This window comes from Bubalus kerabau, chromosome 18 (genome assembly GCF_029407905.1).
Source record: "Bubalus kerabau isolate K-KA32 ecotype Philippines breed swamp buffalo chromosome 18, PCC_UOA_SB_1v2, whole genome shotgun sequence".
Classification (NCBI taxonomy): Eukaryota; Metazoa; Chordata; class Mammalia; order Artiodactyla; family Bovidae; genus Bubalus; species Bubalus kerabau.
Window position 1 is genome coordinate 16,685,041 of NC_073641.1, and position 13,386 is coordinate 16,698,426.

The following is a 13,386-nucleotide window of genomic DNA, read 5'->3' on the forward strand; positions in this document are numbered from 1 at the left end:
ATACATATTCTGGATATCAAACTTTCATCAGATGTGTATCTTATACTTTCTCCCAGTCTGTGGTTTGATTTTTATTTGTTAAACAAAATCTTGCAAGGAACAGAAATTTTAAATTTTGATTAATTCCAATATATCAATGTTTCTCCCGTGGTTTGTGCTCTTTGTGTCCTATCTAAGAAATCTTTGCCTATTTCTTTTTTATTCTTTGCTTCACTGACTGGGACCACTGGTACACTTGAAAAAAAAATAAGACCTTTACTGAGATCTAACTCACATACCATACAATTTATCCATTTGAAGTACAGAGTTCAATGGTTGTTAGTGTATTCTCAAAGTTGTGCAGTTATCTTCACCACAATCAATTTTAGAACATTTTCATCATTCTCAAAAGAAGCCCCATAGCCATAAGCAGTCACTCCTCATGTCCCCCCCAGCCTGCTGCCTCTAGATAACCAGCAATAGCTTCCCTGTCTGTATAGACTTACCTATTCTGGACATATCATATAAATGAAATCATATAATATGTGGTCTTTTGTGACTAGGTTCTTTCACTTAGTTTATGTTTTCAACATTTATGCATGTTGTAGTATGTATCAGTATTTCATTTTGTTTTACTGCCAAAGATATTTCATGATATGGATATACCACATTTTATTCATCCATTCATCGGTGCCAGGCACTGTGATAGAGGCTTGGAGTTCATCATGAATGATGCTGATACGAATGTTTGTTTGCGGATTTTTTTGTGGACATTTGTTTCCTGTTAGGCATATACCTAGGAGTGAAATTTCTGGGTCATATGGTAGCATTACGTTTAAACTTTTGAGCAACAGCTATACTGTTTTCTAAAACAGCTGTACCATTTTAATTTCCCACCAGCAATGCACTACTTTTCCAGTTTCTTACAACCTAACCAATTTGTTATTTTCTATCTTATAGCTTCAGTACAATTTTGGTAAGACTAAATATTCTCACCTGTTTCTTCTTCTTAAAAGAATTGTTCTTGGTAAAGAATGGTAAATTCAGTTATTTACCATTAAGCATGATGTTAATTGTAGTTTTGTGGGTTTTTTTTGTAGATGCCCCTTATCCTTTTGAGAAAATTTCTTTTAGTTCCCAGCTTGCTGAGAGGTTTTTTGGTTTGTTTAATTATGAATATATGGTGAGTTTTATCAAATGCTTTTCCCCTTATCTATTGAGATTATCATATGATTTTTCTTCTTTGATTTCTTGATGTTTCAAGATAGTTTCTTCAAACATTGATTATTTTTTTTCTTTTTTCTCTTCCTTCTCAATTGATTCTTGAGAACTGAACTAATCATGCATTCCTGAGACAATAGCCTTGGTCCACTTATATTATCTTTGATTTTGTAGTGCTTTCTTAAATAATTATTTCGAATTTTTATTTCAGCAATTGATTTGAATTTCATTAGCTCCTCTTTACTCCCTAATTTTTTCCTTTTTCAGAATATCCTATATTTGTTTGATGAAGATGCAATATTTTCTCAAATTTATTTGAGTATAATTAGAACTATTTGTTTTCTCTAGTGTTATTGTTTCTAATTTGTTTATTTATTTGATGATAGTCTTTCTCTTTTAAGTTGTAAACTACTCTCAATGTCCGATGAGCCTTGCTTGTCTATTCCTGACTAACAATGCGTAGCCATTGTTACTGGCTGCTGAGTGGTGAAGTGAAGTGACGTTGCTCAGTCGTGTCTGACTCTGTGACCCCATGAACTGCGTAGCCTGCCAGGCTCCTCTGTCCATGGGATTTTCCAGGCAAGAATACTGGAAATGGGTTGCCATTTCCTTCTTCAGGGGATCTTCCCAACCTAGGGGTTGAACCCAGGTCTCCTGCGTTGCAGGCAGACTTCTTACCGGCTGACGAATGGCTTCATTCCAGCGTGGTTTCTAACATTAGAATTTTGTGGCAAAATCATTTTTGAACTATTCATCTCATTGCCCTTTACCACTGTGCCCATTTTTAGAACTGTTCATTGCCGTAACAATAATCTTTTTTATATTAATGAGGCAAAACTACTGTATGTTTAGGAAGAACCCAATCTTCCAGTTTATTTTCTAAGTCTCTTACTTTTTATTTGGGCTTCCCTTGTGGCTCAGTTGTAAAGAATTCGCCTGCAATGCGGGAGACCTGGGTTTGATCCCTGGGTTGGGAAGATCCCCTGGAGAAGGGAAAGGCTACCCACTCCATATTCTGGCCTGGAGAATACAGTCCATGGGGTTGCAAAGAGTTGGACATGACTGAGTGACTTTCACTCACTCACTCACCTTTTATTTGAAGGTGGCTCCTGCTCTATAACAAGTCATACAGTTTTCCCAGGTCAGTGGCAAACTCACCATAGCAACAGCTAGCAAAAGTATTACTAAAATTTCATATAGATAAAAATTTGGAGAACTAGGCAATTGCACCAGTGTTCTAGAAACTTGTGTGTGCAGAAATCCCTTTTAAATCTATGAGAAAATAAAATATAGAAGTAATTTCTAGGGCAAGTGGGGAAGCAACAAGTACAGAGGGCTGCTGGTGGAAGGGTCAAGCCCAGCTCAGGTGTCACGGTTGGGGTTCTGAACATTTACCACAAGGTGAATGGTGGTCCCACACTACCCCTAACTTGGGGTAAAAATGCCTCTCTCTACCATAAGTAGAATAAATTCTTATAGAGATAAGAGATGAAATAGAACCCTCAGAGATAAATGATGTACTGTATTAGGAGATGTAGCTTTAACAGAAGAGTAGAGAGGATTTTAAAAGATGGAATTAGATTGGAACAAATCCTTTATGAGAAAGCTTTTCTGAAAGATGTTAGTTCAGTTCAGTCACTCAGGCATGTTTGACTCTTTGCGACCCCATAGGCTGCAGCATGCCAGACTTCCCTGTCCATCACCAACTCCCAGAGCATGCTCAAACTCATGTCCATCAAGTCAGTAATGTTATCCCACCATCCCATAGTCTGTCGTCCCCTTCTACCCCTGCCTTCACTCTTTCCCAGCATCAGGATCTCAAACAAGTCAGCTTTTCACATCAGGTGGCCCAAGAATTGCAGCTTCAGCTTCAGCATCAGTCCTTCCAATGAATATTCAGGATTGATTTCCTTTAGGAATGACTGGTTTGATCTCTTTGCAGTTCAAGGGAATCTCAAGAGTCTTCTCCAACACCACAGTTCAAAAGCATCAGTTCTTCAGTGCTCAGCTTTCTTTATGGTCCAACTCTCACATCCATACATGACTACTGGAAAAACCATAGCTTTGATTAGATAGACTTTTGTCAGGAAAATAATGTCTCTGCTTTTTAATATGCTGTCTAGGTTGGTGATAGCTTTTCTTCCAAGGAGCAAGTATCTTTTAATTTCATGGCTGCAGTCACCATCTGCAGTGATTTTGGACCCAAGAAAATAAAGTCTGTCACTGTTTCTATTGTTTCTCCATCTATTTGCCATGCAGTGATGGGACTGGATGCCATGATCTTAGTGTTTTGAATGTTGAGTTTTAAGTCAGTATTTTCGCTGTCCTCTTTCACTTTCATCAAGAGTCTTTTTAGTTTCTCTTTGTTTCCTGCCATAAGGGTAGTGTCATCTGCATATCTGAGGTTATTGATATTTCTCTTAGCAATCTTGATTTTAGCTTATATTTCTTGCCAGGAGGTCCATACTGGCATTTCTGATGATGTTCTCTGCATATAAGTTAAACAAGCAGGGTGACAATATACAGCCTTGACGTACTCCTTTCCCTATTTAGAACCAGTTGGTTTTTCCATGTCCAGTTCCAACTGTTGCTTCTTGACCTGTGTACAGATTTCTCAGGAGGCAGATAAAATGGTTTGGTAGTCCCATCTCTTTAAGAATTTTCCACAGTTTGTTGTGATCCACACAATCAAAGGCTTTGGTGTAGTCAATAAAGCATAAGTCAATGTTTTTCTGGAACTCTCTTGCTTTTTCGATGATCCAACGGACATTGGCAATTTGATCTCTGTTTCTTCTGTCTTTTCTAAATGCAGCTTGGACATCTGGAAGTTCTCGGTTCACGTATTGCTGAAGCCTGGCTTGGTGAATTTTGAGCATTACTTTACTAGCGTGTGAGATGAGTGCAATTGTGTGGTAGTTTGAGCATTCTTTGGCATTGTCTTTCTTAGGGATTGGAATGAAAATTGACCTTTTCCTGTCCTGTGGCAACTGCTGAGTTTTCCAAATTTGCTGACATATTGAGTGCAACACTTTCACAGCATCATCTTTTAGTATTTGAAATAGCTCAACTGGAATTCCGTCACCTCCACTAGCTTTGTTCACAGTGATGCTTCCTAAGTCCTCCTTGGCTTCGAATTCTAGGATGTCTGGCTCTAGGCGAGTGATCACACTATCATGGTTATCTGGGTTGTCATGGTTATCAAGATCTTTTTTCTACAGTTGTTCTGTGTATTCTTGGCACCTTTTCTTAATATCTTCTGCTTCTGTTAGGTCCATACTGTTTCTGTCCTTCATTGTGCCCATCTCTGCATGAAATGTTCCCTTGGTATCTCTAACTTTCTTGAAGAGACCGCTAGTCTTTCCCATTCTATTGTTTTCCTCTATTTCTTTGCACTTATCACTGAGGAAGGCTTTCTTGTTATTCTTTGCAACTCTGCAGTCAGATGGGTATATCTTTCCTTTTCTTCTTTGCCTTTTCTGTCTTCCCTATCATATGCAGTGGACGTGTTTGTGAAAGCTTTTCCTTAGGCACATAATTTCACCTTACAGGTGAGGTTACCAAAACACAGTGAACTGGGATCATGTAGAATGAGACTGTGGTCACGCAGGAAGGAGCTAGAACAAAAACCGTATACTGTGAAGCCAAACCTCGGAGTACTCTCCACTGAACTGTTTCTTTCACTGAGTGATATCATGGAGACTTTCACCCTGTGGAGTTTTGTAGAAATTTCTTTCATATAAAAGTTTCTCTTACAGAATCAGAAAGTAACAGCCGAGTCCCAAGCACAGTAAGCTTATAACATAATAATGCTATTTTTGACACCTGTATTAATTTATTGTTTTGCATTATTTTTTTCCTGACACGTATTGATGAAGACAGATTAAAAAACTTGGAAAAACACATAGTTAAATAAATCTTTGGGACAATCTCAGCCTCACTGTTGATGGGAAAATGGTAGGTGCCAATTAGAGAGTAAAATTCTCTAAGGAAAACCCAGGGTGGAGAAATGATTGTTTTGTTAACTGAAAAGATATCCATTTGTTTGATATGCCAGATAACAAGACAGTAATATTAACAAACCACTTATTCAAAAGAGTTATTCAAGGACGGCTATGTGCTGGGCACTCTTCTGGCACATTGTGATCAATATCAGACAATAAACCCTGCCCTCATGAAGCTTACATTTTACAAGAAGATATGAGGAAAATAAGTAAATATTAGAAGCTGATAAGCTCTCTGGAGGAGAATAAATCAAGGAAGGAAGCTGAAGAGTGCTGAGCTTCCTATTTTAAACAGGGAAATCATGTAAGACCCCAGTGAAAGGTGACTCTGGAAGACATGATACCTTGCCTGATCGCCTTTCCCGGGCCATGCACCTTCCTCCGATGGCTGCTGACGGTTCACAGAGAACTGTCCGCAGCTGATGACCTACCTTCTCCAGGGGCTACTCTGCACAGTTCCCTTGTCAGGTGGCCCACACCAGTGACTGAGGAATATGAGGGTACAACGCTGGACTTCTTCCCTCAGAGGGCACCATTAGGCAACGCAGATCAAGCTCCAAACCGTCTGTCTCCCACGCCCGACAGCCTAGATTTTACCTGAGGCAACATCCTTACTTCCCTCTTTCCTGTCCTGCTTCCTTCTCTCCCTCCTAGATTTTTCCCAAAGAGCTTTCAATCAAATACTTTAGGAGTCCAGGGGTGTGGGGAGGTGGTGCTGAGATACCCCATCCCTTAAAAAAAAAAGTCATATGCACACAAATCCTTATTTTTGGATCCATTTCTTTGAAACCTACCTGAAGACTTTGGGTACTAGAAGTAGTCCTAGGAAACTGACTCTAAGGATGGGATTACTCACCAGACAGATAGCAGTGACGTTCCTGCCCTGATGGTAGGTGGAACACTGCATTGGCGATGTTGTAGTGATGCGATGGCTAAGACCTTCTCCTCATGAATTTGGACAGGATATAAGTAGGGGGGTTGCTCTGACTCCCATGGTTTCCTTTGTAGTTCAGTTGCTAAGTCATGTCTGACTCTTTGTGACCCCATGGACGATAGCCTACCAAACTTCTTTGTTCCTGGGGTTTGTCAGGCAAGAGTACTGGTGAGGTTTATCATTTCCTTCTCTAGGGGATCTTCCCAACCCAGGGATTGAACCCACGTCTCTTATGTCTCCTGTATTAGCAGGCAGATTCTTTGCCACTGAGCCACAAGCAGTTTCCCTGGCTTGGGAGAAATAGCAATTAGGAGAGCTGTGGAAAAGGTATAAGAAGTCTGAAGAGGGATCAGGATTCCAGAGACACTGTGACTTCCCAATGAGAATTACTACTTTTGTCTTCCCTACAACAAATTAACTATCCTTAAAAGTCCCCAGCAGAGACTTTTTTGTGGGGCTAGTGAAGAGGAATCCCTAATGCCAACCATTAAGCGAACTGAGATACATATGCACTATTATAAGTCATGCCATATTGTTATGGACTTTTATCTAACAATGAGAACATAGATGATAGAACTCTGTTACTCACAATGTAATATTATTACTTAGCAGCTGAGAACTGGGGTATAGTCCAACTCTGTGTCCTCAGATGACCTTTCAGAATCCAGCTTCTCTACCTCTAATAGACTTTCCACATCTATAGCACTCTGTGTTCTCATTTATAATATTTACTTTAATCATCGAGTGGTTGGGTACCCAAGGTTTAGCATAAATCCATGTCCACAGATGGCTTTTTGAAACCAGGCTTCTCTATCTCTAGAAGGCCTTACCACATCTCACAACAGCATAGTCTAATGCTGTTGATCTGAGCATTCTTTCTAGAGAAGATCACATTTGCCCACTAAGTTGATGCCATCACGTTACCTGCACTTAGTGAGCAAAAGTGCTGAGTACTCTGAATGCCTTGGTAAGTAACACACATGAACTTCAGAGGGTGGGAGATAAGACTCACCAATATTAAGAGGCCTGCACATCAGTGACTTTTTAGGAGTCCTATAGTCAGGGGATGCTGGGCTATCCCATCTCAGGTGACAACAAGTTATTGTCCCTTGCATCTTGAGAAAGAAATGTCAGGCTTGGTTGGCCTCATCAGGCCTTGGAAGCAGTGTATTTCACACTTGGCAATTTCACACTTGACCCATTTATTGGATAATGTTAAGAGATCTAGCTTTAAGTGGGTTCCAGAGCAGACAGGGGCTTTGCAGTGGGTTTAGGCTTCAGCCTAAGCAGCTTTGTCACTTAGGCCATAACTGGTAAAGGCTTTCTGGGTAAAAAGGATGGTATTAAGACTCTGGCAAACTCCAATAAGAGAGTCAAGGCATGGATGCTTAGGATTCTAGAGCAAGGGCATGCTATTGGCAGCAGAGAATGGTACAGTATTCAGAAAGCAGCTCCTGGAAGAGATGGAGGCTATAAATGGGTCCAACAACATTGGTTTTGTGGTAGACAGAATAGCAGCTCCCCAAAGGTGTTCACTGGATGAAGCACAAGCTGGAATCAAGATTGCCAGGAGACATATCAATAACCTCAGATATGCAAATAACACCACCCTTATGGCAGAAAGCGAAGAACTAAAGAGCCTCTTGATGAAAGTGAAAGAGGAGAGTGAAAAAGTTGGCTTAAAGCTCAACATTCAGAAAACGAAGATCATGGCATTTGGTCCCATCACTTCATGGCAAATAGATGGGGAAACATCTGACTTTATTTTTTGGGCTCCAAAATCACTGCGGATGGTGACTGCAGCCATGAAATTAAAAAATGCTTATTCCTCGGAAGGAAAGTTATGACCAACCTAGATAGTATATTAAAAAGCAGAGACATTACTTTGCCAACAAAGGTCTGTCTAGTCAAGGCTATGATTTTTACAGTAGTCAGGTATGGATTGAGAGTTGGACTATAAAGAAAGCTGGGCACCAAAGAATTGATGCTTTTGAACTGTGGTGTTGGAGAAGACTCTTGAGAGTCCTTTTGACTGCAAGGAGATCCAACCAGGCAATCCTAAAGGAAATCAACCCTGAATATTCACTGGAAGGACTGAGTCTGAAACTGAAGCTCCAATACTTTGGCCACCTGAGCCAACTCATTGGAAAAGACCCTGATGCTGGGAAAGATTGAGGGCAGGAGGAGAAGGGGATGACAGAATATGAGATGGTTAGATAGCATCACTGATTCAATGGACATGAGTTTGAGCAAGCTCTGGGAGATAGTGGAGGACAGAGGAGCCTGATATGCTACAGTTCACGGGGTCACAAAGAGTTTGATACAACTTAGCAACTGAACAACAACAAAAAGGCTCCACTTAATAGCAAAGGAGGTGCATCAGTGACATGATTAGGATCCACTCTTCCTACATATACTCCATCAAACAGAAGCTGCCATCCCAATAGTGTGGTGGCATGGTCTCTCAAGGGAGTGGAGACCTTGCAGCATTCGGTTTACTATACTCAGGTGCGCTATATTTCTTAACTAAGTCATCACCTTTTGGTTCTGAGTCGCAAATGCAATGCCTGAACACACATGAATACAAATAGCTGTTGTTGTTTAGTTGATAAGTTGTGTCCAACTGTTTGTGACTCCATGAACTGCAGTGTGCAAAGCTTTCCTATCCTTGGTTATCTCCCAGAGTTTGTTCAAACTCATGTCCTTTAAGTCAGTGATGATATTCAATCATTTCATCCTCTGTTGCCCTTTTCTGCCCTCAATCTTTCCCAGCAGCAGGGTCCTTCCAATGAGTCAGCTCTTCGCATCAAGTGGCCAAAGTATTGGCGCTTCAGCTTCAGCATCAGTCCTTCCAGTGAATATTCAGAGTTGATTTCCTTTAGAATTGACTGGTTTGATCTCCCTGCAGTCCAAGGGACTCTCAAGAGTCCCCTCCAGCACTAAAATTAAAAAACATCAGTTCTTCAGCATTCAACCTTCTTTATGGTTCACCTTTCACATTCGTACATGACTACTGGAAAAACCATAGCTTTGACAATAGGGACCTTTGTCAGCAAAGTGATGTCTCTGCTTTTTAATACACTGTCTAGATCTGACATAGCTTTTCTTCCAAGAAGCAAATGTCTTCTAATTTCATGGCTGCAGTCACCACCCACAATGGTTTTGGAGCCCAATAAAGGAAAATCTGTCACTGTTTCCACTTTTTCCCCATCTATTTGCCACGAGTGATGGGATCAGATACCGTGATCTTAATTTTTTGAATGTTGAGTTTTAAACCAGCTTTTTTACTCTCCTTTTTCACCTTCGTCAAGAGATTCTTGAGTTACTCTTCACTTTCTGCTCTAGAGTGGTATTATTTGCATATCTAAGGTTGTTGATATTTCTCCCGGCAATCTTGATTCCAGCTTGTGATTCATTGAGCAGGGCATTTTGCATGATGTGCTCTACATAGAAATTAAATAAGTAAGGTGACAATATGCAGCCTTGACCTACTCCTTTCCCAACTTTAAACTAGTCCGTTGTTGCTTCTTGACCTGCATACAGGTTTTGCAGAATGCAGGTAAGGTAGTCTGGTGTTCCCATCTCTTTAAGAATTTTCCACAGTTTGTTATGATCCACACAGTCAAAGGCTTTTGCTTAGTCAATGAAGAAGAAGTAGATGTTTTTCTGGAATTCCCTTGCTTTCTCTATGATCTAGCTGATGTTAGCAATTTGATCTCTGGTTCCTGTGTCTTTTCTAAACCCAGCTTCTACATCTGGAGGTCCTCAGTTCATGTACTATTGAAGCCTAACATGAAGGATTTTGAGCATACCCTTACCAGCATGTGAAATGAGTGCAATTGTACAGTAGTTTAAACATTCTTTGGCATTGTCATTCTTTGGCATTGCCCTTCTTTGGGATTGGAATGAAAACTGACCTTTTCCAGTCCTGTGCCCACTGCTGAGTTTTCCAAATTTGCTTACATAATTGAGTGCAGTACTTTGACAGCATCATCTTTTGGGATTTGAAATAGCTCGGCTGAAATTCCATCACCTCCACTAGCTTTGTTCCTGGTAATGCTTCCTGAGACCCACTTAACTTCACACTCCAGAATGTCTGGCTCTAGGTGAGTGACCACACCATTGTGGTTATCTGGGTCATTAAGACTTTTCTTGTATAGTTTTTCTGTGTATTCTTACTACCTCTTCTTAATCTCTTCTGCTTCTGCTAGGTCCTTGCCATTTCTGTCCTTTATTGTGCCCCTCCTTGTGTGAAATGTTCCCTTGATATCTCCAATTTCTCAAAGAGATCTCTATGCTATGCTATGCTAAGTCACTTCAGTCGTGTCCGACTCTGTGCGACCCCATAGACGGCAGCCCATCAGGCTCCTCCGTCCATGGGATTTTCCAAGCAAGAGTACTGGAGTCGGGTGCCATTGCATTCTCCAAAAGAGATCTCTAGTCTTTCCCATTCTATTGCATTCTTTCCCTTTCTTTTGCATATTGGTATATCTTTCGCTTTCTCCCTTGCCTTTCACTTCTTTTCTTTTCTCATTTATTTGTAAAGCTTCATCAGACAACATTACCTTCTTTTTCTTTGGGATGGTTTTGGTCACCACCTCCTGTACAATGTTTTGAACCCTCATCAGTTCTTCAGGCACTCTGTCTACCAGATCTAATCCCCAGAATCTGTTTATCACCTCCACTCTGTAATCATAAGGGATTTGATTTAGGCCACATCTGAATGGCCAGGTGATTTTGCCTACTTTATTCAATTTAAGCCTGAATTTTGCAATAAGGAGCTGATGATCTGAGCCACAGCTCAAGGTCTTTTTTTGCTGACTGTATAGAGCTTCTCTGTCTTTGGCTGCAAAGAACATAATCCATCTTATTTTTGTATCGATTATCTGGTGATGTCCATGTGTAGAGTCATCTCTTGTGTTGTTGGAGGAGGGTGTTTGCTATGACCAGGGTATTCTCTTAACAAAACTCTGTTAGCCATTGCTCTACCTCATTTTGTACTCCAAGGTCAAACTTTCCTGTTACTCCAGGTATCTCTTTACTTCCTACATTTGCATTCCAATCCCCTATGATGAAAAGGACTTTTTTTTTTTTTTTTTTTTGGTGTTAGTTCTAGAAGGTTTTGTAGACCCTCATGGAACCATTCAACTTCAGCTTCTTCAACATAAGTGATTTGGGCATAGACTTGGATTACTGTGATGTCAAATGCTTTACCTTGGAAACGAACCAAGACCATTCTGTTGTTTTTGAGATTGCACCTATGTAATGTGTTTCTGACTCTTTTGTTGACTATGAGGGTTACTCCATTTCTTCTAAGAGATTCTTGCCCACAGTAGTAGATATAATGGTCATCTGAATTAAATTCGCCCATTCTCATCCATTTTAGTTCACCGATTCCTAAGATGTCAATGTTCACTCTTGCCATCTCCTGCTTGACCATGTCCAATTTACCTTGGTTCATGGACCCAATATTCCAGGTTTCTATGTAATATTGTTCTTTATAGCATCAGACTTTCACTACCAGACACATCCCCAGCTGAGTGTCATTTCTGCTTTGGCCAAATTGGGCTATGAAGTTTTGCTTCATCCACCATATTCACCAGACCTCTCACCAGCCGACTACCACTTCTTCAAGCATCTCAACAACTTTTTGCAGGGAAAACACTTCCACAACCAGCAGAAGGCAGAAAATGCTTTCTAAGAGTTTGTTGAATCCCACAGCAAGGATTTTTCTGCTTCAGGCATAAGCAAACTTATTTCTCATTGGCAAAAATGTGTTGATTGTCATGGGTTTTATTTTAACTAATAAAGATGTGTTTGAGCCTAGTTTTAATAGTTTAAGGCTCACAGTCCAAAACAGCAATTACCTTTTCACAATCTAATATTTGGGGGGTCTAGAATCTGTGTCTAGAGGTTCTGGGTCACAAGGCAGAGTCCCACAAAACTTTAAACTACCACTGCTATCTGGTCACTTTAGGTTCCTCATGCCAGGAAACTATTAGGTGAATAAAGGAGTTACTATGCTGACAGAGATTACTGGCCCTAATCGTCATGAGGAAAGAGGGCTTCTGTAACACAGTGAGGCACAGAGGAGCATGTTTGACACTTAGATGACTAGGTCATCTCTTGGATGCTCATGGGTTTTTCAGGTTTATCTATAAATGGGCAAGTACGACAACCATACTCTATGGAAGGGTCACCAGAGTCTCAGACCACTAGGACTGAGGGTCTGGTTCATCATACCAGGCACTTCAGAAGTGCCAGACTAGGATGAAGGAAATCTAGGATCGGTGGTTGGGAAGAGAGGTCATCAGCAGCTGCTACATAAAAATTGGGATCACCTGCCTAAGTGGGGGCTATGCTTTGTGCACTGTATCTCTTTTTGTATATGTGAGTTGTGACAACAGAATACAGAAGCAGCTAAAACTGGATGGCGTAGATCAATGTGAGAAGCAACTGGATCTGAGCAGAGCAGAGGATGAACTGTAGTAGATGCTGGGGTGCCTGCCTACATTTGTTTTCCTGAACCACAGCATCCATCACTCAGCTTCTGTGAATGTCGACCGCTAATGGCAGTATGCACTTTTAAACCTAGATTTATTTGTTCATTCAGCACTGCTGCTGCTAAGTCGCTTCAGTTGTGTCTGACTCTGTGCGACCCCATAGATGTCAGCCCACCAGGCTCCTCTGTCCCTGGGATTCTCCAGGCAAGACCACTGGAGCGGGTTGCCATTTCCTTCTCCAGTGCATGAAAGTGAAAAGTGAAAGTGAGGTCACTCAGTCGTGTCCGACTCTTAGCAACCCCATGGACTGTAGCCTACCAGGCTCCTCTGTCCATGGGATTCTCCAGGCAAGAGTACTGGAGTGGGGTGCCATTCCTTCTCCGTCATTCAGCATTATGATGGTTTTATTCTTTCATCTACTTATGAATAGCTGTAACGAAGGTCATTTCTTTTTTTGCTGTGTAGTATTCAACTGTATCAGTGTAATACAATTCATTTTTCCATTCTTCTGTTGATCGATTCTTTTGCTTAATTGTTTATAGGTTTTGGCTATTACAGACAATCCCACTATGGATATTCTTTTAACCATCTTTGAATACAGACACATGTATTTCTCTTGAGTCTCTCCTAGGAGTGAAACTATTGGATCATAGGGTACACGTATGTTCCACAATAGCAGATAATGTTAAACAGTTTTCCAACATAGTTTGCATTTTGTTAGGAACTATTTCACAACTCTGTGGGCATG